Genomic DNA, 23,675 nt, shown 5'->3' on the forward strand with positions numbered 1-23,675 from the left:
ATGTTTATTTAAATCCGCGGGGGATATTTAAATCCCCCGCGGATTTCCCTATGCTGACTTACCTGCTTTGCATCGCTTTTCCGTTTTTAGGGGCCAGTGTAGACGTAGCCATTATGTGTATAACTCTAGGTATATAAACAACGAGAAGTCTTGTGGCACCTTCTAGACTAAGGGTACGTCTACACTTGCTCCCTAGTTCGAACTAGGGATGCAAATGTAGGCGACCGAAATTGCTAATGAAGCGGGGATTTAAATATCCCGCGCTTCATTAGCATGATCTCGCCGGCGCGTTATTCCTCTCAACAGCTGTTTCAAAGGTGAAAGTGCGCGCCGGGACGCGTTAGTTCGAACCAAACCCCTTGGTTCGAACTAACCTTACTCCTCAAAAAATGAGGAGTAACGTTAGTTCAAACCAAGGGATTTGGTTCCAACTAACGCGTCCAGATGCGCACTTCCTGGTTCGAATCAGCTGTGATTCGAACTAGCGTGCCGGCGAGATAATGCTAATGAAGTGCGGGATATTTAAATCCCTTCTTCATTCGCAATTTCGGTCGCCTACATTTGCATCCCTACTTCGAACTAGGGAGCAAGTGTAGACATACCCTAACTGATTTATTGGATCATAAGCTTTCATGGGCCAAGACCCTCTTCGTCAGATGCATGTCGTAGAAATTCCAGAGGCAGGTATAAATACACAAACATATTAAAAGAAAGGAGTACCAATCTACGTATATAATCACCTCACTGGGTTTTTTTAAAACATACTTGTCGGAGCAAGTGGAAAATTGCTGCAGTTTGAGGGAAATACGGCCAGACCTGAAAAGCAAAGCAAACAATATAGATTTTTACCTATTAATAATATCCGATAGATTATTTCAAAGGTGATTTTAACTTCAGTGGACTGCAAATTTTTCAGGGACATTTGGATTTTAAGACCAAAATCCCGAATCCTAACATGCCTGAAAAGTTTGCATCCATTTCCATACTCCACTTTGGGCCCATGTTAGCGGGTAATACAGGAGTCGAGATGAGAGACAACGCTATAATCCAGAAAACTTTTCTTCCTCCGAGCCAAAAGTGGACTCTAGTAATCTAGAAGACCTTGCCAAGTTTCTAAAGCTTCATTAACACAGATTTCACCCTTGAAGGATTCTTGTTATCTCTCTTTATTCTTTATTATTATTACCACAGTAGGTTGTATTTCACATGCCATAACAGACTCCCGGGTTACGCACGGGAGAGAGAGCCGCAGAAGGACAGACACATCCACCGGATTGAAATGTCAGGCCAGTTGATTGCTGGGTCTGAATCAGGTATTCCGGGGTCTCAGAAGACGGGACTTCCGTGAGTGTGATGGGACAGACACAGTCTCAGGGATGTCACAGGCAGCATTTCCAGGTTGAAGCCTGAAAGAGAGGCCATAACTGTAGAAGTAGCCAGTCAGAGCCCGGGGCTCTCCCTCCCGGCTGATTTTCACACCAAAGACAGATCAAGTGCATTCAGAATTTACACCCCACCCGTCGAGGACCCAGCGGGAGGCGCTCGCTGCTGTCGTGCGGTTCGGTGGGCGGCCGGGATGCCGGCACACCTGGGTCCTTTCCCCAGCAGATTTGCCAGTGGTTCAGAATGTGTCAGTACGGTGAGGTGCTGCCCTTTTCTCCACTTCATATGCACGGGGACAGCAAAGTATCTGATTTGCCCCATAGGAAAATCTTAAAGCAAGAGACGGACAAACCCCATCTCACCCCACCTGGGGGTCTCTACACCAGAGGTGGGGAACCTCAGGCCCGGGGGCCAGAAGCAGCCCTTAGCTTGCCTGGATCCAGCCCCTGAGGCTCAGGGGTCCCTCCCTCCCCAGGACCGGGGAGCCTGAGCTGGTGTTCCAGCCCCCTTGCTGCCCCACTGCAGAGGTGGAGCACACAAAATCTACTCTCCTGGGCCCCCGTAGGCTGTGTTGAGCGAGGGGAATGTGGGGAGTGTCTTTCTCCTCAGTTGGGGGCTACGTCCGTTTTTTTGCTGCTTTGGTTTTGGGGGGATTGCTTCTCACTTGTGTGCGACTGATTTTTCTGTGGGCCAGCAGCCCCCAACCCCCAAAAAGGTCCCCCCCTCCTCCTCTGCACACTCACACACCCCGCTTGCTCTCCCAAATAACCTTGGCAGCCTTCTACTTGCGCCAAAGATCCCCAGACGGCCGGGCAGTCCAGTCCCAGCCATTTCAGTTTCTTCTCCGGCCGTAAAACCATTTCACTCTATCCCAGCTGAAGCATTAACACTCTGGTTTCAGTTTCTTTTATGACAGCCTAAGGCTACTGCTAATTAGGGCCCCCCCCAGTCACCCTGCCCCCCTCAGTAGCAACTCCCTGAACTGTCTTATAGTACGACCCAGACACATAACTCTCCTGTTCTCTGATGAAAAAATATAAAATAATAATAAACACGCCATAGAAAAGATTATTGGAGGTATTTGCCAACAGAAAATGGCTAGGGGCCAATCTCTGTTCCCACCACCCCTCTCTCCTCACCAAGTATCAACGGCCTCCCCCGAGCAGTTTCAACCACCGTCGTTTCTTAAAGTGAAAGACCCACAATTTGGGGCATGCTAGGAATGGCCATTCTTCTGTTGTTTCGGGCTACCGTATCTCTTCTTAGTCCTTTCAGTTACAGAGGGGAATAGATACGTTAATTGACCTGGGCTCAGAAGACCTTGTCTTCACTACCTGCCTCAGCCAGACTCTTCCAGTATGACTTTGGACCAGTCACATGACTGACCCCGTGCCTCAGTTTCCCATGCCTAAAATGGGGCTGGTGCATTTGTACCTGGCCAGAGCTATAAAGCTGACCAAATTCTTTATTATTCCTATCTCCCCAGCATGAAGATGCCGAATCTTATATGTGCCAGCAATGAGTAAAAGACAGGTGTAATGCATTGACTGCAGCTGACAGCTACGTTAACTGCTGGCATTTGCATGAGATGTTATTATAATGTATCCAGTGTGCAGTGCATATGCAATTGTAATGCTTTATCACCAGCGAGCAGCTCCAAACATACACCATGGTTCTGCCCCCAAAGAGCATACAAGCAGAATATATTTTAACTAGGAGCATAACAACAGCGTACTGCTTCACTTTCCAAACACAAAATGTTCAATCAGATACTATGTTAAAAGAAATTCCTTTTCAACAGCTTCTGACTGGTTTTTAGTATAGCTGCTTGGAAAATTTCCCCCAAATATTTTTTCAGGGATATAACTATATTTCCTCCCCCCAACTGTATTTTTTCACTATCAAAATTTTCTCCATTCTCTTGCTCAGAACAGCCATTTTAGAGAGGTTTCTCTCTTTTCAGCAGGTTGCAGGTCCAGATTTTTAACAACTATAACTTATCTCACATGTAATTCCATACACATTTTGTTGCAGGGACTCCAAAGTCTTTTGGCATCAGACCATTAATTCATGAAGATTTTCATCATTGTCCCATACTCAGTACTATCCTTATACCAAGGGGGAAACTGAGGCATGGGGCAAATTAAGTGTCTTGCCCAGTTAAGATTGAAAAGCAGGCCTATAGTACTGGCAGGAATGGAAACTGGGGATTTTGTTTCCAATGACTGTGTGTTAACCACTAGACAATGCTTGTGTATCTGGGCATATTAACCCTTCTATTTCTCATATGGAGACATATCCTCCCAATCTTTATAAACTGACTTCATTCTGCTCTTAGGGAATTGGTGAAGCAAAAACAAAGTTCCTGGTGGTGTGAACAGCTCTTCAAATTTGTTTCCACTTGAAGCCCTGCATGCTCGATACACACTCAAACACATGCACACCAATATGTTCATCAAACCACTAGCACGGACTCAACAGAATTCTATCATGAACCACACAAACATTATTAGATGAGATCACTATGCAAATGCTATTATACATATATACACATTGTATGTTTGTTCCCTCCTTTGCATCTACGTCAATATCGCAGACACGCACATACATACAAGCTGTGCATTATGGTCGTAGATAATACTTTGCTCGTTTCTTTCATGAATGTATTGAGTCTTAGCCAGGCTTCTTGAAAGAAATCAAAACATTAAGAGAAAATTGAGAGGGGGTAAAAAAAACCACTAAGGACATGAAAGCATAAGGTAATAACCTGGGAAACACTCAGCCCAATAAACATCTCTCAGCCATGGCCTATTTTGACTCAATTCACAGAAGCTGAGTTTCAACAGTTTTTAGCCAATCACATTGGGCGTGGATGTGTGGAGGGGGGAGGAAGGTGGATCCTGGGTCCTTTGTTGCTAAGAGCACTCGAGGCTAATTATTCGCCTTACCTTTCAGTCCTGTAAGCCCTCCACACATCCTGGTTTGATTCCTTTTTCACTGATCCTGAAGGCAGCTGATGGGGGGAGAAGGGTGGTAAGGAGCGGGCGTAAGAGTTTGCCACTCTAGATCCAGGCCAGGAGGAGGAGAAAGGAATGTTATTATGATATATTGCCAGCGGGGAGCCATTCCGTAATCAGAATCCTCACTTTCATCCTCTTCGTTACGTTGTAGTTTGGTACCCGAGCGGCACGTGACGAGCTATCTAGTCTCTCTGGAATAGCATGACAGCATCATAGAGACCGTGTTCTCGTTCTTTCAAAGGCAGACTCAGGGAAGCCATCTTGTTGCAGCTGCAGAATTCAGACCCAGCCTTGCCTTCAACAGAGAGAGCCAGACAAGCGTCGCCGTGAGGTGCAGGGACAGCCTTTTCCACGGGGCAGCTTCTTAACTAACATGTGGCTTTAGATATTTCAGACAAGGACACGTTACCCAAATCCCAGCTCCCAGTAAAGAGCCACCTTGACCAACCTAACCCACCCCGATTGCTCTGTCCAACATCCCGTTTCCAGTTGCTTTTCTGGGCTGGAAACCAGAAAGCGCCGCTAACCCAGCAGTGGGAGACGTACCCCGAGCTAAGAGAGGGCAGCCGGGTCCCCAGCCAGCCTCCATGGCTGCAAGCAGGGACCGCGGTCGGTGAGCAGCTTGGGTGGCTGCTGGCAGCAATGAAATGCGGCAGCCGCGTCCACCCAATCGGATCTTTTATAGGGCTTTGTTTATTAGCCGAGTGCCCTTATTTCATAAGGCAGCGCTAGCCTGGGAAGGATGAAGATGATGACTGTGAGCGGGAGAACAAGGGCACCTTTTCTTCAGCCTCTTTCAGAGCGGCAGACATGGACAAACAGCCTCCCAATTGTTCTCTCAAATATCACCATTCTAGGTAGGCCGCGGCGCCGGCGAAACCCGGCTCGTGGTGGGTTTTTTTTTCCTTCCCTCCCCCGCCTTTAAAAAAAAAATAACCGTATTCGCCTTTAACTATCACCAAAGGAATTCGGCCATCCGGGGGACGTTTTTTTCCTCTTGTAGGCCTCCCCGCCCCCACCCTTTTCTTTTTCTTCCCCTCCCTCCTTCACGCCGCTCGAACAATCTGCCTCTGTTCTGGGCACATTCTTGTGGCCTATTCTTTGGGTTGCTCACGCAGGGTTCACTCTTGGCGGACGGGGAAAGGGGGGGTGGGGGTAACACAAGTTCTGCATTCAGGTAGGGGAGGGCAGGAAAGTGAATCTAAGGTAGCTGGGGATTGTTGTGCCATCAGCTTAATACCTGAGCAGGGGAAACAAAGAGCCTTTAGAGAACATGCATCTCGGCTGTGACCCTCCCCCGCCCCCACCCGAAGGAACGCAAAAGATAACAAGGACTGAAAGAAATGGCACCGACATAATTAAAGCTCTCCAAGCAATTTCGGGGGGTATTAGATATGATGATAGAGAATCAAGACGTTAATAGTATTCCTGGTATTATTAACGATCCACCAGTCTGAAGGGACAGGTGTTTTGTGAAAAGCGTGCCACAAAATGATTCCTCTGCGGAGCATCTCAAAGCAGGGCTCATGCTCCCAGGCCAGGAGGAGCACCCGGTCATTCCTAGATTGAGCCAAAATATGTAGGGAACGAGGTGTCTAGTGAGGCCGCATCCGGAGTACTGCGTCCAGTTCTGGGCCCCCCACTACAGAAAGGATGTGGACACACTGGAGAAAGTCCAGCGGAGGGCAACCAAAATGATGAGGGGGCTGGAGCACACGACTTACGAGGAGAGGCTGAGGGAACTGGGTGTGTTTAGTCTACAGAAGAGCAAGGGGAGATTGGAGAGCAGCCTTCAACTCCCTGAAGCGGGGTTCCAAAGAGGCTGGAGAGAGGCTGTTCTCAGTGGTGACGGATGGCAGAACGAGGTGCAATGGTCTCAAGTTGCAGAGGGGGAGGTCTAGGTTGGATATTAGGAAAAATTATTTTACAAAGAAGTGGTAAAGCCCTGGAATGGGTTCCTTAGGGAGGTGGAATGGGTTCCCGCAGGCCATGTTTTGAGTAGCCCTGATCTAGATGGTGCTTGGTTCTGCCGTGAGGGCAGGGGACTGGACTCAATGACCTCCTGAGGTTCCTTCCAGCTCTAGGGTTCTATGATCCTACGACACAATCTCTGTACAATGTGTATGGTAACGTCTGGAGGCTTCCTTACGCAACAGCCCTGGTATCCAAGGCTGTGATATGCCAAGTCAAGGATGGCACTTGGTCCTGCTGTGAAGGCAGGGGACTGGACTTTGATGACCTTTCAAGGTCCCTTCCAGTTCTAGGAGATAGGCAATCTCCATTAATTTAATTTATTTATTTAAGTGGACTTAGAAGCATGATGAATGAGAAACATTCGCTGCTTTGGGAGTGTTATCCCCTGGTGGGTATCGTGTCCATCTGAAATGATCCAAGCCAGAGCAGAATGGCTTTGGGACAAAACAAAACAAGCGCAGGAGAGTAACAACACGGCCTATTCTTTTGCTCAAGTGAAAGGACGAATGAAGTCCGGAATCAAGCCATTCAACTCCTTATTAATCAGTGCCTCCATCAGTCCAATTTAATCTCAAACCAAGCTAGCAGCAAAAAGATCATCTACCTCTAGGTATCAACCCCCTCTACCTTCCTTTATATTCTGTAATGACGAGATGCCCTTGGATTGCATACCATTATAACAGGGTAGACACACGACCCTTAGAGCTGAGCACTGCCTGTGTCCCTCATTGAAACCACCTCTCCTGTGTGCTGTCAAACGCATTACAAGGTTTTTTCCCATAGGACCTGACCTTATTGGCTGGATCAGAGTTTAAAGGGATACCTCCATCTCTTTGGGAACTGCCTGTTGGCCACAGCATTCCTGGCCAAATGAAACTGTGCTCCGAGCCACTCACAAACCATCTGGCTACGTCTACACTGGCCCCTGTTCCGGAAGGGGCGTGTAAATTTCACCAGTCGTCGTAGGGAAATCCGCGGGGGATTTAAATATCCCCCGCGGCATTTAAATAAAAATGTCCGCCGCTTTTTTCCGGCTTTTAAAAAAGCCGGAAAAGAGCGCCTACACTGGCCCCGATCCTCCGGAAAAAGTGCCCTTTTCCGGAGGGTCTTATTCCTACTTTGAAGTAGGAATAAGACCCTCCGGGAAAGGGCACTTTTTCCGGAGGATCGGGGCCAGTGTAGGCGCTCTTTTCCGGCTTTTTTAAAAGCCGGAAAAAAGCGGCGGACATTTTTATTTAAATGCCGCGGGGGATATTTAAATCCCCCGCGGATTTCCCTACGACGACTGGTGAAATTTACACGCCCCTTCCGGAACAGGGGCCAGTGTAGACGTAGCCTCTGTGATTTTGTTTAGTGATTAAACAAATCTCAGCTTGAACATGGGCTTTTCTGCAAGTATCTCCTAGCTCTTGCAATTGTATCAGAAGCCTCATGGTTGTATCTTGGCCTTAACGCCCCTGTCGATGGAATTGGATAGGACGAGACTCTTTGTTTTCCATTTGAAAGAAAACAAGAAGATTGCTAGCCCTCTGGATCTCAGAGAAAAGCTTGAAAGCATGAAGCAAATGCAGCCTAAAGGCAAAGAAAAATAACCCAACGTGTATTCTATCTTTTTTAATCATGATTTTAAGTGAATCTCATGCATTGATGGAGGGTGAAAAGAGATTAAATAGGATGGGACTTTTCAGCTTAGAAAAGAGGAAACTCGGGGGGAGGGGATATGATCCAGGTATAAACGAGCGCAGGAGAGTAACGACACGGGTGTGGAGAAAGTTAATATGGAAAAGTGATTTACTTATTCCCATAACATAAGAACTAGGGGTTACCAAATGAAATGAATAAGTAGCACATTTAAAACAAACCAAAGAAAGCTTTTGTTCACGCAATGCACAGTCAACATGTGGAACTCCTTGCCAGAGGATGCTGTGAATACCAGAATGTTAACAAAAAAGGAGTTGTGAACAATGTGACGTGAAGTGAAATCCTACTTAGAATTGACCAAAATGTTTGGAAATAGTTTTCATCCTTATTCACCCAGCTCCCCAGCTACTAAAAGCCAAAAGCCATGCTGTTCCAGTTGCATAATGTAATTAATAGTCATTTAAGCTTACACTGTGATGCAAGAAAACTTGAGGTACTTTCTGCTCCAATTTCAGCTCTTCCTAATCAATGTTTTTCTGGACTGGAGTTCACACTGTTTGCCTTGCCCTGCACTCAGTGTATAACCACATTAAGCAAAAGCATAAAGTCTGTTATTTATTTTTGCTCCATGATAAAACCAGGATATTACTCACAGTGATAACACGGGTTAATTTTCAGTGAAGTCTCTTTTGGCAGGAGGTGGTAAACTTTTAATACAACGAATAACACCGCTATCAGATCCAAGATAAAAGGCTGTCATAATGTAAACTCATTCTGCTCTTTGGGCCAGGAACAGTCAACTTCAAGGGGCTGTAATTATCTTCCGTGGATTTTTTTATTTATTTATTTTGTTATTATTACTCATAAAAAAATCCGAAGCATAAAATTCAATTAGTGCAACAAGATTTGGCGTGAGCTTGGATGCAAAGGCATAAAAGGTGTCTACGCCAGTGTTTCTCAACTAGTGGTACGAGTACCTTTAGGGGTACTCCAGAGACGTCTGGGGGGTACGTCAACACAACTGAAAGTTGGGGAAAACTAAATTTTTGTTTTAAGTTTGACAGTGCTTTATTGTTTTTGTACTTTTTACACCCAAAAATGTCATTGTCCACCCGGCTACGATTAAGTTGTTTAAACAAATGTGTTGCAATGGTAGAAAAAAATTGTGTGTGTCTGAAAACTGTAGGTACTGGGGGTACTTATATTTTTTTTAAAGGGGTACTTTATAAAAAAAAGCTTGAGAAACACTGGTCTACATCATGTATATGAAGGACACCATCATGCCAGCTGGCTACTATGTGAATTTGACAGAGCGATTTAAGCCGAGAGAAAAAGTTCTTTGTGGAAGCTCTGACTGATGATGTTTATAACAGGAGCAACGTTCCCACCAAACCAGCAGGACAGAACATCTTGAAGAGCACCGGAACAGCAGCTGACAAGATCCATTGACAACCCATCTGTCCTGGTGGAAACCACTGGTGATATAGGACAGGTATATAATCCCTCCCAAATGTTTCCTCCAATCATAACCGTTTATGGCAGAACAAAATATGGAGGCATCGATTCAGGGCCAAATTGCACTGGACTGGGACTCAAAACAACTGGGTTCTGGGCCTGGCTGTGACACTGGATCACTCACCTCCCCTTTCTATGCCTCAGTTTCCCCCCACTGCCAAATGGAAAAAATGACCCTTCCTGGGTAAAACACTTGCTTATATGGGCTATGTCTACGCAGACGGGTTCTTGCATAAGAACAGCCGTTCCGCAGAGCATCCATACTGCCCGCCCGCTCTTGCGCAAGAAGTGTTACAGTAAAGTGTGGTAAGAGAGGGCTTCTTGCACAAGAGCTACACTCTTTTCTAACAAGTGTAAGCTCTCTTGTGCACTAGCTCTTGCACAAGAGGGCAGTGTGGACGTGCGGCAGGGATTTCTTGTGCAAGAAAGCCCTATTGCTAAAATGGCCATCAGAGCTCTCTTGCACAAGAGAGCGTCCACACTGCCATAGATGCTCGTGCGCAAAAGCACATGGCAGTGTGGACGTGTTCTTGCGCAAGGGTTCTTGTGCAAGAACCCGCCAATGTAGACAGAGCCATGATGTTTTTCATTAGTAGCTCTCAACAGTGTATTATATTATGGCTATCCCTCATCTATCAAGGGAAACCACTAGAAAAGGGCTCAGTACTACAGGCAACCCCCACACTTACGACCTAATTCGTGCCAGGAGAATCGTCGTAAGTCAAATCATAGAATCATAGACTACTAGGACTGGAAGGGACCTTGAGAGGTCATCAAGTCCAATCCCCTGCTCTCATGGCAGGACCAAATATTGTCTAGTCCATCCCTGATAGACATTTATCTAACCTACTCTTAAATATCTCCAGAGATGGAGATTCCACAACCTCCCTGGGCAATTTATTCCAGTGTTTGACTATCCTGACAGTTAGGAATTTTTTCCTAATGTCCAACCTAAACCTCCCTTGCTGCAGTTTAAGCCCATTGCTACTTGTTCATCTTGGCCTCTGAGGATCGAACAAATTTTCTCCCTCCTCCTTATGACACCCTTTTAGATACCTGAAAACTGCTATCATGTCCCCCCTCAGTCTTCTCTTTTCTAAACTAAACAAACCCAATTCTTTCAGCCTTCCTTCATAGATCATGTTCTCTAGACCTTTAATCATTCTTGTAGCTCTTCTGTGGACCCTCTCCAATTTCTCCACATCCTTCTTGAAATGCGGTGCCCAGAACTGGACACAGTACTCCAACTGAGGCCTAACCAGCGCAGAGTAGAGCGGAAGAATGACTTCTCGTGTATTGCTCACAACACACCTGTTAATGCAGCCCAGAATCATGTTTGCTTTTTTAGCAACAGCATCACACTGCTGACTCATATTCAGCTTGTGGTCCACTATAACCCCTAGATTCCTTTCTGCCGTACTCCTTCCTAGACAGTCGTTTCCCATTCTGTGTGTGTGAAACTGATTGTTCCTTCCTAAGTGGAGCACTTTGCATTTGTCTTTATTAAACTTCATCCTGTTTACCTCAGACCATTTCTCCAATTTGTCCAGATTATTTTGAATTATGAACCTATCCTCCAGAGCAGTCGCAACCCCTCCCAGTTTGGTATCATCTGCAAACTTAATAAGCATACTTTCTATGCCAATACCTAAATCGTTGATGAAGATATTGAACTGAGCCAGTCCCAAAACAGACCCCTGCAGAACCCCACTTGTTCTACCTTTCCAGCAGGATTGTGAACCATTAATAACTTCTCTCTGAGTCCAGCCAGGTATGCACTCACTTTGTAGTAGCCCCATCTAAGTTGTATTTGCCTAGTTTATTGATAAGAATATCATGCGAGACCGTATCAAGTGCCTTACTAAAGTCTAGGTATACCACATCCACCGCTTCTCCCTTATCCACAAGACTCGTTATCCTATCAAAGAAAGCTATCAGATTGATTGGACGTGATTTGTTCTTTACAAATCCATGCTGGCTGTTCCCTGTCACCTTGCCATCTTCCAAGTGTTTGCAGATGATTTCTTTAATTACTTGTTCCATTATCTTCCCGGGCACAGAAGTTAAACTAACTGGTTTGTATTTTCCTGGGTTGTTCTTGTTTCTCTTTTTATAGATGTGCACTATATTTGCCCTTTTCCAGTCTTCTGGAATCTCTCCTGTCTCCCATGTCACCTCCATCTCTGTCCTCCGCTACCACAACTGCAGAAGCACTGTTGTGATGTCCATATCATGGCGAAGGAAGACTGGCAGGCTGTTCTCTGGAAGGACCCAAGCTTTAGAATACCCTACCACATGAGTCTGAAATAGCCTGGAATTGCCAAATTTAGAGCATGCTCCAGGACCTATTTGTTGTATCTAGCCTCAGATAGGAGAGCCTGCTCATATGCTACAGTGTTTGCATTTGCATTTAGAGGCGCTGCTTGTTAAAAGAAGTGAAACGGTGTTTGAGCTTGTAGTTTTCAGTCACAGACAGAGCCCTCAGAACTTGTGGAGAAAGTGTTTTCCATGTCTTAAGATGAAAGAAAATAAATAATTGTCTCAACGTTGGATTCCAACCTCCCTCAGATTTGGGGTTTAAATGCAGCCGGCTGGTGTGGTTTTCTGGGGTGGTAGGGAATGGTAAAATCAGAATCTGAAGAGTGAAAGGAGTTTAGAGCTGGAGTTTGAGTGCATTTTCCATACCCATGGTGGTGGAAGGAAGATAACCTGGTAGGTGAATTGCTGGAGCAGTACTCTAGCTATGTGACTTCACCTCTCAGCTCCACATTGGGCTTTCTGTGCAACCCTGGCCAAGCCACCAGATCTCGCTGGGTATGTCTACATTGAACACTAAGCCTGAGGCCTGACTGGTTGAGTCCCCTTTCCGTCCACACACAAATCAGTTTCAGCTCCACAAGTTGGTGGGACCCGTCTGCTAAGGCCCTGCTGAGGGGATGGGTCAGACCTTGAGTCCTGTTGTGTCTCCGGTCCGTCATTCTGTAGTGTGGACTCAGGGTCATTCTGCAGTGTGGACACAGGTCCGGCCACAGACCGAAGTCGGAAGGTCTACGCAGAGCAACGTGGATGCATTCGCACAACCGTGAGACCCAGCTCCAACAGTTGTCAGGCCAGGTTTGCAAACCTTGAGTACAATACAGTGTAGACAGCGTTTCTTTGACTCCATTCCCATCTTCTACATGCCTGTCCTTTTCTCCTACCATGGCCTGCCTTTTCTGTGAGATTGGGGGTTGGTGGTTCACTGAGGTTAGCTCCTGTCTGGCTCTGGTGTTTTATTTACCTACACACTTGCAGGGATGGCCGTTTGCAGCGCCCATTGTCTGCAGGAAGCAGCACGGGCCGGAACACCATTTCCCACAACCCATTTGGCCAGGAATGGGGATCTACGACCAACGGGAGCTGCAAGCAGCTGTACCTGTGGACAAGCAGGTAAATAAAGCGGCCTGCCAGGGACTAATTTGGTGAACCACCTCCAGCCTGAGAGTTCCCGTTCCAACTTTACTAAATGTGTGTACTGCACATAACAGGATTGTGTTGTTATTTCACCAGGTATCTCTGTAATAACAACAGTAAGAACTGGGCATATGCAAGAATGATTTGAGCCACGTAACCCTGCAAAAGACCCCTCAGAAATAGCTCTGCAAATGATACCTCCATTCGTTCCAAACGGCATTTTTAAAAAGAACTTTTTTTTCAATGTTTTCACATTATCCAAATTAAAATAATGTTTCATTCTTTTGGGCTTCCAGCTTTTTCACGTTTCCTGTCCCTCCTTTTTCGCTTCCTTCCATTTTGCCACAAGTTGGTAGGAAAGAAAGAGAGAAAAACAGAACACAAGCAATTTGTCAAGGATTTTTGTTTTGGGGGTTTTTTTAAGCAGCGTCCTTATTCTTACATGAATTCTTAATTAATGTAATTCATTCTTAATAAATTATTTGCAGAAAACATGGGCCATTTTTGACCATGTCTACTGAGACATTTCAAAAAACAAGCCTTCCTGTGCAATTTCTATAGTTATCGCCTTTTGATAAACCCAGAAGTGACACGAGAATGGCTTTTCTTTTATTATTTGGTTTTTCCAGGCGCTCTCAGGGAAAGAATGAAAAATTATATAAAATAAATTAACAGAAAATTTCCTAAAAAAGTCAACAAGGTTTGGTTAACAGACAAAGTTGGCCTGATTCCTTATAAAAGTCTCAGAGATTTAAAAAATGAGTAATCCTGTGGCATCCAAGAGACTAACAAAAAGAAATTATAATGAGCTTTGATGGGCAAAACCCACTCCTTGCCCACAAAAGCTCATGATACTCTCTCTCTCTCTCTCTTTATATATACCGTATATTCCGGCGTACAAGACGACCTCTGAAGTTAAAAAACATCCCCCAAAAATCGGGGGTCGTCTTGTACGCCGGATGCCCCGCCGCCGGAGCCCCTCCGCGGCTTTGAAAGCCTCGGGGGAAAGCGGCGGGGGGGCATCCCAGGCGCGCATGGGCTGCCCCCCCGCCGGTTTCCCCCGAGGCTTTCAAAGCCGCGGAGGGGCTCCGGAGGGGGGGGGGAGCCCAGGCGCTCCTGGCGGCTTTGCTCCCGGTGCCTCTGGTCTGCTGGGGACCATCTCCAGCAGACCAGGGACACCGGGAGCAAAGGAGGCGGAGGGGCGCTGGGGTATAAGATGAAACCCTATCTTTTAATTAAAAAGATAGGGGGTCGTCTTATACGCCCAGTCGCCCTATACGCCTGAAAATACGGTATATAAAAGAAGAAGTGGGTTATGTCCACGAAAGCTCATGACACCATCTGCTTGTTTTGTTAGTCTTTAAGGTGTTATGTGTTGTGTTTTAAGTTTTTCCTGTTACAAACTTAACTTGGCGAGTCCTCTGAAGCTTTTGATATTGTATATAGTTAGTCTCTAAGTCTCTAAGGTGCCACAGGACGACTAGTGGATACTTCATGACAGTTTTGTGTAATTCCATTGATTTTGGTGGAGGAGTTTCTGCTTTATATTTTATGGGTGTAAATAACATCTCAATACGCGGTGCAATGAGAAGGTTTTAAGATAGAAATGCATTTTGATAAAGGAGTTCCTTATTTTTCAGCGACCTTTGCATCATAAGAAACTGGAAGAGGGGGGGAAAAAAATCAAGCAAGCGGTGGCATGAAACATACTGTTAAACCAGCGTAGCCTTCCAAAGGCGTGAGAGCTGTGATAAGTCCTGTTTAAACTTTACCCAGAGCTAAATACCAAATGTCAACAGGCGCTCATGCCCAAACTCTCTGATCGGGCCAATCAGGAGCATCAATCAAAGCTGAGACATAGTCGAAGGGAGGTGGGAATATTTAACTTCCCAGCAGGTTAGCCTCTGCCAGTTCTTTCCCCTGCATCTGTTTATACAAGACACCCTGCCGCATGCATCTTTTTTCCCCCTTCGGGTAAACATGGACAGGGCGTAATAGCTTCTAAATGGACATCATGTACCAAAGCTGCGCCAGTGCAAAAGGGCATCTCCCACATGCCTCATGCCTGTTCACCTGTCCTCCAGGCCCCGTCTACCTAGCAAGCATTAAGCCAGGCTCAGGAACTGATGTCTATTCAGCCACAGGTTTGAATACTAAGAGGAAAAACATCCCCAGCCGAAACCCCTCAGCTAGAAGAGGGTAACGGTTCAGGAGGAGGCCGAATGTTATAAACAGATGATGCTGCCTGACCTCACAACTTCAGGTCCTGCCTCTGTCTCGGCATATATGGCTGATATGATTAAATGTGGTTGTGAAAGGATCATATTACCGAGGGTGACCTCTTGTGTTTTGTGACAACACCCAATACATTTCAGATCTGTTCACAATGGCAAAAGCGCCGTCTGGTTTATAACCTGCTTCCCCTTCATTGGAAGCCTCTAATCAGGTTAGGACAATATAGAATCATAGAACACTAGAACTGGAAGGGACATCAAGTCCAGGCCCCTGCCCTCACGGCAGGACCAAGCACCATCTAGATCATCCCTGATAGATGTCTGTCCAATCTGCTCTTAAATATCTCCAGAGATGGAGATTCCACATCCTCCCTAGGCAACTTATTCCAGTGTTTAAGCAACCTGACAAGCAGGAAGTTTTTCCTAATGTCCAACCTAAACCTCCCTTGCTGCAGTTTAAGATGCTCATATATTCATGAGCATCTTATGACAACATGTTCTTTGATCTGATCCAAAGTCTTTTGACGTTAATGAAAATCTTTGCATCAATTTCGATGAGCTTCCAATCAGATCCTTCAGTCCTTAAGTGACTGAATATATTACACTCCTCTGGCAACACCTCTAAGGTTTTGTTTATTGTTGGGCTAAAGACAAATTAGAAAACACCATCTGTCACGGTAACATCCTGATTTTTATATTTCTTCTCCCCCTCCTCCTCCCGTTAGAAAGTGTGTGTCCGTTCAAAGCAAGCAACGAGCTTTATTAATTGAAGGCAAATGATTCAAAGATAAAATGGGCAATAAACTTTTTAATGAGAACATATGGTGGGGAAAACTGATAGGGCTGAGCCTTCGAAGGGCAAACATTCCTGGGGAGAGAGAAGGCCGTGGGCAGAGAAACCGGTGTGCTCCAAGATGAGATGAAAGTGGGAATTGGTTGGATCTATGTTCAGGAAGTAGGCTAGATGTATTAATGGCATAGCAGGATGGGCATCGGCACAGCCAGGCTGAGACACGGCCGAGGGGCAAGCTCTTGGGACTATCTGAGACGCGAGCCCTTTTATGCTCATTCAGGTGGGGCACACAAAAATGGAGGCACCTGCTTTGGCGAGTTTTTCCAGTCATTGTCATATGGGCCACAGGAAAGAGCTGAGGAAGGCCTGTCCATTTCAGCCCTTTCTTTCCCCTGCCTCAGGCAGTGTCACGGAACCCCCCCGACAGCGTCAGAAAGAAGCACAGGCCCCCTCTCGCCATGGGCCTGCAAACCTCCCCGCTCCCAGCCTCATTTATCACCTCAGCGAAGGTCCTGTGGCATTCCGCTCATTCTTCACGAGGACTTTCACCGTTCAGATCAAACACCGGAGTGACATTCCCTGCCAGCCTGGGTAGGCGGGGGGCGGGGAGGAGGCTCAATCAATCCAGCAGACTTTCCCACACTTTATTATCAGGATTTTGACAAACAGGTCAAGGACTTTCTAATGGTGCCAAAGGTGCTTTTCTGGCCTAACAGGCATCGGCATCGCGGGTGGAGATTTTTAACCTTGCCGCAGGTGGTCCTTCATAATTTCCCTGAGCAGCTCACAGGAATACTCAAGTATTATTTTAAGGGGCAAAATATGCCCGTTTGTTAGAATTCAGCTCTGAGAGCAAAGAAAAGCCACTTTTTATCTCACCTGCCACCATGAAACATCCTTCTGCTTTCCGTGCATAGACGCACAGAGACCCTGGAGCATTCTACTGAAAAGCAGTGAGTTCATGCAGACAAGACATACTTTCAGGAAGATGGGAGGAAATTAAAGAGGTCCAGTTTTCCTGTGAGTTACTGTCCCTTTATGTCACAGAATCATAGAATCCCAGGGCTGGCAGAGACCTCAGGAGGTCATCGAGTCCAGCCCCCTGCCCAAAGCAGGACCAACCCCAACTAAATCGTCCCAGCCAGGGCTTTGTTAAGCCAGGACTTAAAACCTCTAAGGATGGAGATTCCATCCCGTCCCCAGGGAACCCATCCCAGCGCTTCACCATCCTCCTAGGGAAATAGTTTTTCCTAATATCTAACCTAGACCTTCCCCACTGTAACTTGAGATTATTGCTCCTCATTCTGCCATCCGTCACCACTGAGAACAGCCTCTCTCCATCCTCTTTGGAACCTCCCTTCAGTAGTTAAAGGCGGGTATCAAATCCCCCCTCACTCTTCTGCAGACTAAACAAGGCCAAATCCCTCAGCCTCTCCTCTTAAGTCATGTGCTCCAGCGCCCCATCATTTTTGTTGCCCTCCGCTGGACTTTTTCCAACGTGTCCACTTTCTGTAACGGGAGGCTCAGAATTGGATGCAATGCTCCAGATGTGGCCTCACCAGTGTCGAATAAAGGGGAATAATCCCTTCCCTAGATCCACTGACAACACTCCTACTGATGCACCCCAACATGGCGGCAGCCTTCTTGTCCCTTGTAACACCGCTGATTAATATGGAGTTCCTCCGGCTGTACGAACCATAACCCTAAACCCAAATCTAACTGGAAAACAGTCATATTTATATGTTCCAGTTATGTTACAAAGCACCGGCTTAAGAATCGCAGCACATCTGTGGAACTCAAACGGCACTCTGGTTTCAAAGACAGGCAGCGTGGTTTTCTTGTGAAACAGGACATTTGAGAGTAGACTAGGACAGCTTGTTATGCCCAGATACCATGGTGAGGGGTTGACTAAGATGACAGATAGAGATGGGAAAGCTCTTGGATGCATAATATCATCTCATTATGATCAAAATAACTGATGGGGAACCCTTGCAAAGGTCAGGGCGAGGTTCTGGTTCAGACACACTTCTAAAAAACCCAAGCGAATCAACCTCCGAGTCTGCACACCTCAGCTAGGAAATTTGTTACAACCAGGCTACGTCTAGACTGGCATGATTTTCCGGAAATGCTTTTAACGGAAAAGTTTTCCGTTAAAAACATTTTCGGAAAAGAGCGTCTAGATTGGCATGGACACTTTTCTGCAAAAGCACTTTTTGCAGAAAAGCGTCCGTGGCCAATCTAGACACACTTTTCTGCAAAAAAGCCCCGATCACCATTTTCGCAATCGGGGCTTTTTTGCGGAAAACAAATCTCAGCTGTCTACACTGGCCCTTTTGCACAAAAGTTTTGCACAAAAGGACTTTTGCCCTAGCGGGAGCAGCACAGTATTTCCGCAAGAACACTGACAATCTTACATGAGATCGTCAGTGCTTTTACGGAAATTCAAGCGGCCAGTGTAGACAGCTGGCAAGTTTTTCCGGAAAAGCGGCTGATTTTCCAGAAAAACTGGCCAGTCTAGACACAGCCCCAGATTTCTCACCCACTTTCTTGGGCTGGAGATAAATTGGAAATGGTTCTACTCGCAGGTCATTTTAGCATCCCCGCTGGAATAAGGAGGCTCGGAGGGAAGATGAAAAATAACTCCTAGCAGGGGGAAGCGACTCCAACGTTTTTATGAACGTCCCCAAACTTTGGTTTCAGTTTTGGGCGGGCAGTTCTACTGTGATTCTTATTTTCCCCACCTTTCCCTAAAACTAAATGCCTATCAGGGACCTGACCCTTGAGTGGGACATCTAGCTGCACGACTAATAATAAATGGCTTCTTGGAACTTAAAGGAGAAAATTTACTCCAGCAGCCGGAAAAGGCTGTTTTGCAAGAAGACTCAATTAGAAACACTTTGCTTATTTCATACTGCCGGGTTGTGCAAGGTGCCACGTTCCTTCAATTTCCATGTATTAAAGGAGGCGCTGAGGGGGCCCGGCAGCTCTACGAAGCACTCAGTTCCTCACAGGATTGGGCCGCAGGATCTGAATGCGCTCCCTGGGGTAGAAACGCAGTACAGAGTGTTCTGTATCTTTTGGCATGGTCTCACTGTTTCTTTAGTTGGGGTTAAGGATACTTATCCTCTTCGTTGGCTGGAATGGCAAAGAAAATTCATAAATCTTATGTAATTTTCAGGACGTGTGTCTCTGCAAGGAGACTGGAACTGCAACTTGCAGGCCGGTCGTGTTTTGTTAGCAGCTTGGGCAGTAGCCTGCCTCAAAGTCGCTCTGCCAGGCTGAAAAAAACGTGACGCGCTCGGACGTCAAATGAATGTGAGCCTTTTGAGTGTCCAGGAGAGCCGCCAATACCATTGATTTCACGAGTTGCAGGCCTACACTAAAAAAACCACGTTCGCTTCACGATTGCAGGCCCATCTCCTCACGCTGAGCAGATTCAGCACAGGGCAGTGACATACACGGGTCTGCAGCTCCTTGAATGATAAAGCTGGAGGGGCCTTAGAAAATGTCACTTCATGGCTCGCTTGCAAGACAGCTTCACCGGCCACAATGAGAACAAGTCCCATTTCTAATGGCTAACGGAGGGGTGGGCCCCTTTCCCAGCCTTGCCACCTCATCAGTGCGTGTCCCTGGACAGGTTAGTCAACTTCTCTGGGCCTTTGTTTGCAAAGGGGATAAAGCAGGGGTGGGGAACCTACAGCCCAGAGGCCGGATCTGGCCCTTGACTTGCCTGGATTCAGACCTTGAGGCTGGTGCTCCAGCCCCGTGGCTCCCCTCATGCCTAGACCAACCCCGCTCTGCTCCTGCACCCGCCCAGACCCCACACCCCCAGTCTGCTTCCCAGCAGACCCCTCCCTCACACCGAACTCCTCATTTTTGGCCCCACCTCAGAGCGTAGGGGGGGCCCACAAAATCTACTAGCCCGAACCCTACTAGGCTCTGATGTGTGAGTGGAACATGGGAGGGTCTTCCTGTCTGCTTCTCAGTCAGGGTTTTGTTGTTGGTTTGGGTGGTTGCTGTTTTGCATGGGGGGGGGGGGTTGTGGTTGTTTTTGTTTGGTTTTTGTTGTTGTTGTTTTGTGTTGTTTTCACTTCTCACTTTTGTGCATCCCTCAACTGTTTTTTCTGCCGGCAGCAGTCCCCAACCCCCAAAACAGTTCCCCACCCCAGGGGACTAGTGGCGCCTACTCCGGTGAATGTGTCTCTCCCTCTCGATGTGCCCATAAAGGGAGAGCAAGAGAGCCACTACTCCCCTCACCCTCGCAAACACAGAGGGGAGCAGGGAGAGGGCAAACAACCAGCAAGGCCTTGGATAAACACCTCCACTGTCAAGGCACCCGTCTGAGGCCAGCACTCCTCAGCCAGCCCAGAGTGTGAAATTACTGGCGACTGCTCTGTCAATCCCACAATACCGCCCTCTGCAAGCAGAGCAGGAGCCAGAGACAGAAATGATTCTAATATCTCCCGGCTCTGTTCCTGGGGCGACGCAGCCGCATGCTGCTCCTTAGTTCTGGCCCTGAACAAAGTCACAATGTTGCCCTTTAGCGGTGGGCAATCCCTAGTCCTCGGGCCAGATGCGATTCACCAGGCTTTGACTCTGGCGGGCCGCCGGTGCTGTATTTACTTGCGTCTTCACGGGTATGGGCACTTGCAGTGCCCGTCAGCCACTGATCACTCTTCCCGGCCAATGGGAGTTGCAGGAAGCAGAGTCCCGGTCAACGCAGCTTCCCCATTGGCCAGGAATGGTGATTCGTAGCTAACGGGAGCTGCAAACATCCGTACCTCCGGAAGTGCAAGTAAATAAAGAAGTGGGGGTCTAATGCTAGCAAACCGCCTCCATCTTACTGCCCACCCCTGCCTTAACCAAAAGTTTTCTAAGTGCACTGGAATGTTCCGATAAAAGATGCAACGTAAGTGGTACTGTTCTGTCAGGAGCTTTCTGGTTTACATGGGCAGACAGCCTGTGATCTAAGTAACAAGTCCAAATTGTAGTCCACCCTGACAAATGTCCCCATAAAGCTGTTATTTCAGGCAGTGGATTTTCCAAGCGTGGCACTGTGCACTTTTGGCCATTGCCTTTAATAGCGCCTTTAAAAAAAATTACTACTGTTTTTAGAATAATCACCCCAAACAGCACAGTCCTGCTATTCTAAGAGGCAGCATTCAGTTCTGGCCTTATGTTTTCAGAACAAGGATGCCCGGCCTGGCTAATTATCTCAGTCTGTCTCCACTGGGTTTCGCCGACTTCTCATGAAAATACTCGTAAGGTTTTGAATAGATTTGTTTTTCCGTAGCTCTTTTCAGACTTGATGTTTCCCAAAGTGACTTACAAAGTAATGGACTTGCGCTATGCACTGGGAGCTCAGAAATAGCTCACCCGGGGCTCTGGAAATAGGAGACGGATCGAGGGGTCGAAGAATACTTGGCATTCTCCCAAGGAATGGAAACCCAGTGGAGCATTTCATTGGCAAGTGGATGACTCCAAGCGCACCATTCCGTTCCTGCACTCTGGGCACGTCTAAACTACGGGGGGGTTTCGAAAGAGGATATGCAAATTCTCTGGGATTCTGCATATCTTCTTCCGATCTCACTTTCAAAAGGGGATCTTTCGACAGTGAAAGTAGTCAGGATGTGATTTTTTCAGGAAAAAAAACCTTTTTTGGAAAAAAACACGCAAACCTCATTTTTTAAGGAAGAGCGGTTTTTTCCGAAAAAGGGTTTTTTTTCCCCAAAAAACCGCAGCCAGACTACTTTCACTTTCGAAAGAGCCTCTTTCGAAAGTGAGATCAGAAGAAGACATGCAAATTCCTGCAGAATTTGCATATTCTCTTTCAAAAATAGAACATAGTCTAGACATAGCCTCCGATCACTCTCAGGGCATTCCTACCCTTATTTTGAAAGCAAGTGTCCAGACTTCCAAGCCCATTATTTCGAAATAAAGGGGTTGTTATTTTGAAATAACAACTCCTGCTTGTGAAGAGGAATAGCTTATTTCTAAATAGTTATTTCGGGAGTTATTATTTCAAAATAACTTTCTTGTGGAGACAGCCACACTGGGCTGCAGCAAGAGATGGGAGACCATCATCAGATTCAGGCAGATAAGCACATCAGCTTAGAAACGTATCAGAACCTCCTGGGACAGAGCTAGTGCAACTCTCACGAGATTAGGTTTTTCCTCGCAAGATTTGCAGTGGGCAAGTTGATGAAAAAATCATAGAAACCACCTTTCCAGATGGGAGCTGTTCTCTCCTCTTCCAAGACCCAAGCACGTCTGCCCAGATCCACAAAGCAATCTCGGTGGAAGCTAGGTGCCTAAATACCGTTAAGTCTCAGGAAAGCATCTGACTAAAACTGTTATTCGGTAAAGTACTTAAGTGTGTGATAAACTTTAAGCCTCTGAGTTTTCCCATTGAAGTCAGTGGGAATAGTCATGTACCTGAAGTTAAGCACTAGTGGTCCAAAACAAAGCACTGTCCACCAGGAGTCAGGAAAGACTTTGTCGTATGACCCCGCCCCGTCCAACTAAGGCCCCTCCCCTTTGACTGGCTCCAGCGCCCCCAGAAGGGGCCTTAGTTGGACGGGGCGGGGCCTTAGTTGGAAGGGCGGGGCCTTGGGCAGAAGGGGCAGGCTCCCCCAGCTAGCCCTTCATTGCTGTTGCGGGAAGCAGGGTGCATGCTGCCGAGGGCTTCAGCAATTATTTAAAGAGCCGTAGGCTCTGGCCACACTAGCTGCCACCATGGAGCTGTGGGTCCTGGAGCAGCTGTCGCTTCCTCTCCCCCTCCCTCCCCACCAGCCCTGCTGTCCACCCACTCCAGATATTGAACACTGCAGCATACAGACCATCATCAAAAATAACAACCTGGCCTTGCACCTTGGGTTTAAATCTGCATTTAGGCCGTCGGAGCTGTGGCAACATGTAGAACATACATTTCAGCCTGGCTAACCCCATAGCTGCCTAAACTTCCACACCAGAGGAATCTTTAGGGCACTAGTAACTTGCCTTTTCTTGTCTGTGGTACCATTCTTTTGCCGTTCTGTAATAACGTCAGTAATAATAATTTATGCAGCACCTCTCATCTTGGAGGACCCCAAGCACTTGCCCTAAGGGTACCATTTTTCAGTAAGTGGCTAGTGATTTTGGGGGCCCGAGTTGTTGGGTGCCCAACATGAGACCTCTTAAAAGGGCCTTATTTCCTCATGGGTAAGGGCTCCGAAGTGCCTGAAAAACCAGGCCATGTGTCTGAAGCTTCCTCAGGTTCAGTGCCCCACTCACTTTGGAAAATCATGGCCAGTTTATCTGCCCCCTAGATCCCTTTGTCCACTTGGGAAATGACGCCAACTCTGGAGTGGAATACGGCTCCTGTAACCCCACACAGCCATGCAAGGCACCTGTTAGGAGGAGAAGTTTAAAAGGGCACCGTGTCCACCCGTAGCTGCCGGGGGAATGCCGGCAGAAAGAAAGTGATTAGCAAAACTAGCATACACAGGCCCCTGAATTCAACCAAACCCTGGTCTTTCAAAAAGTGCCAGTGTGAAACTTTAAAAGACAAGAAGGCAGGTCTAGTCGTTAGTGTTAGCCTGGGAGTTGCTACATCTGGGGCAGAACACGCAATTGAACCTGTGTGTCCTATGTAACGTGGAGCAAGCCAATTAGACCTAGATC

General features: G+C 46.9%; 1 long non-coding RNA gene across 1 annotated transcript in view; it reads right to left on the reverse strand.

Moving 5' to 3' along the window:
* Positions 1 to 1,157: 1,157 nt before the first annotated feature.
* The window catches only part of LOC112544943 (uncharacterized), a 195,724-nt gene continuing 173,206 nt past the window's right edge, over positions 1,158 to 23,675 (reverse strand). Inside the window, exon 5 of the long non-coding RNA XR_012896921.1 lies at positions 1,158 to 1,406. This is a non-coding gene — a long non-coding RNA (uncharacterized LOC112544943). The remainder of the gene's footprint in view (positions 1,407 to 23,675) is intronic.

The sequence above is a fragment of the Pelodiscus sinensis genome, chromosome 20 (genome assembly GCF_049634645.1).
Source record: "Pelodiscus sinensis isolate JC-2024 chromosome 20, ASM4963464v1, whole genome shotgun sequence".
In the NCBI taxonomy this organism is placed as follows: Eukaryota; Metazoa; Chordata; order Testudines; family Trionychidae; genus Pelodiscus; species Pelodiscus sinensis.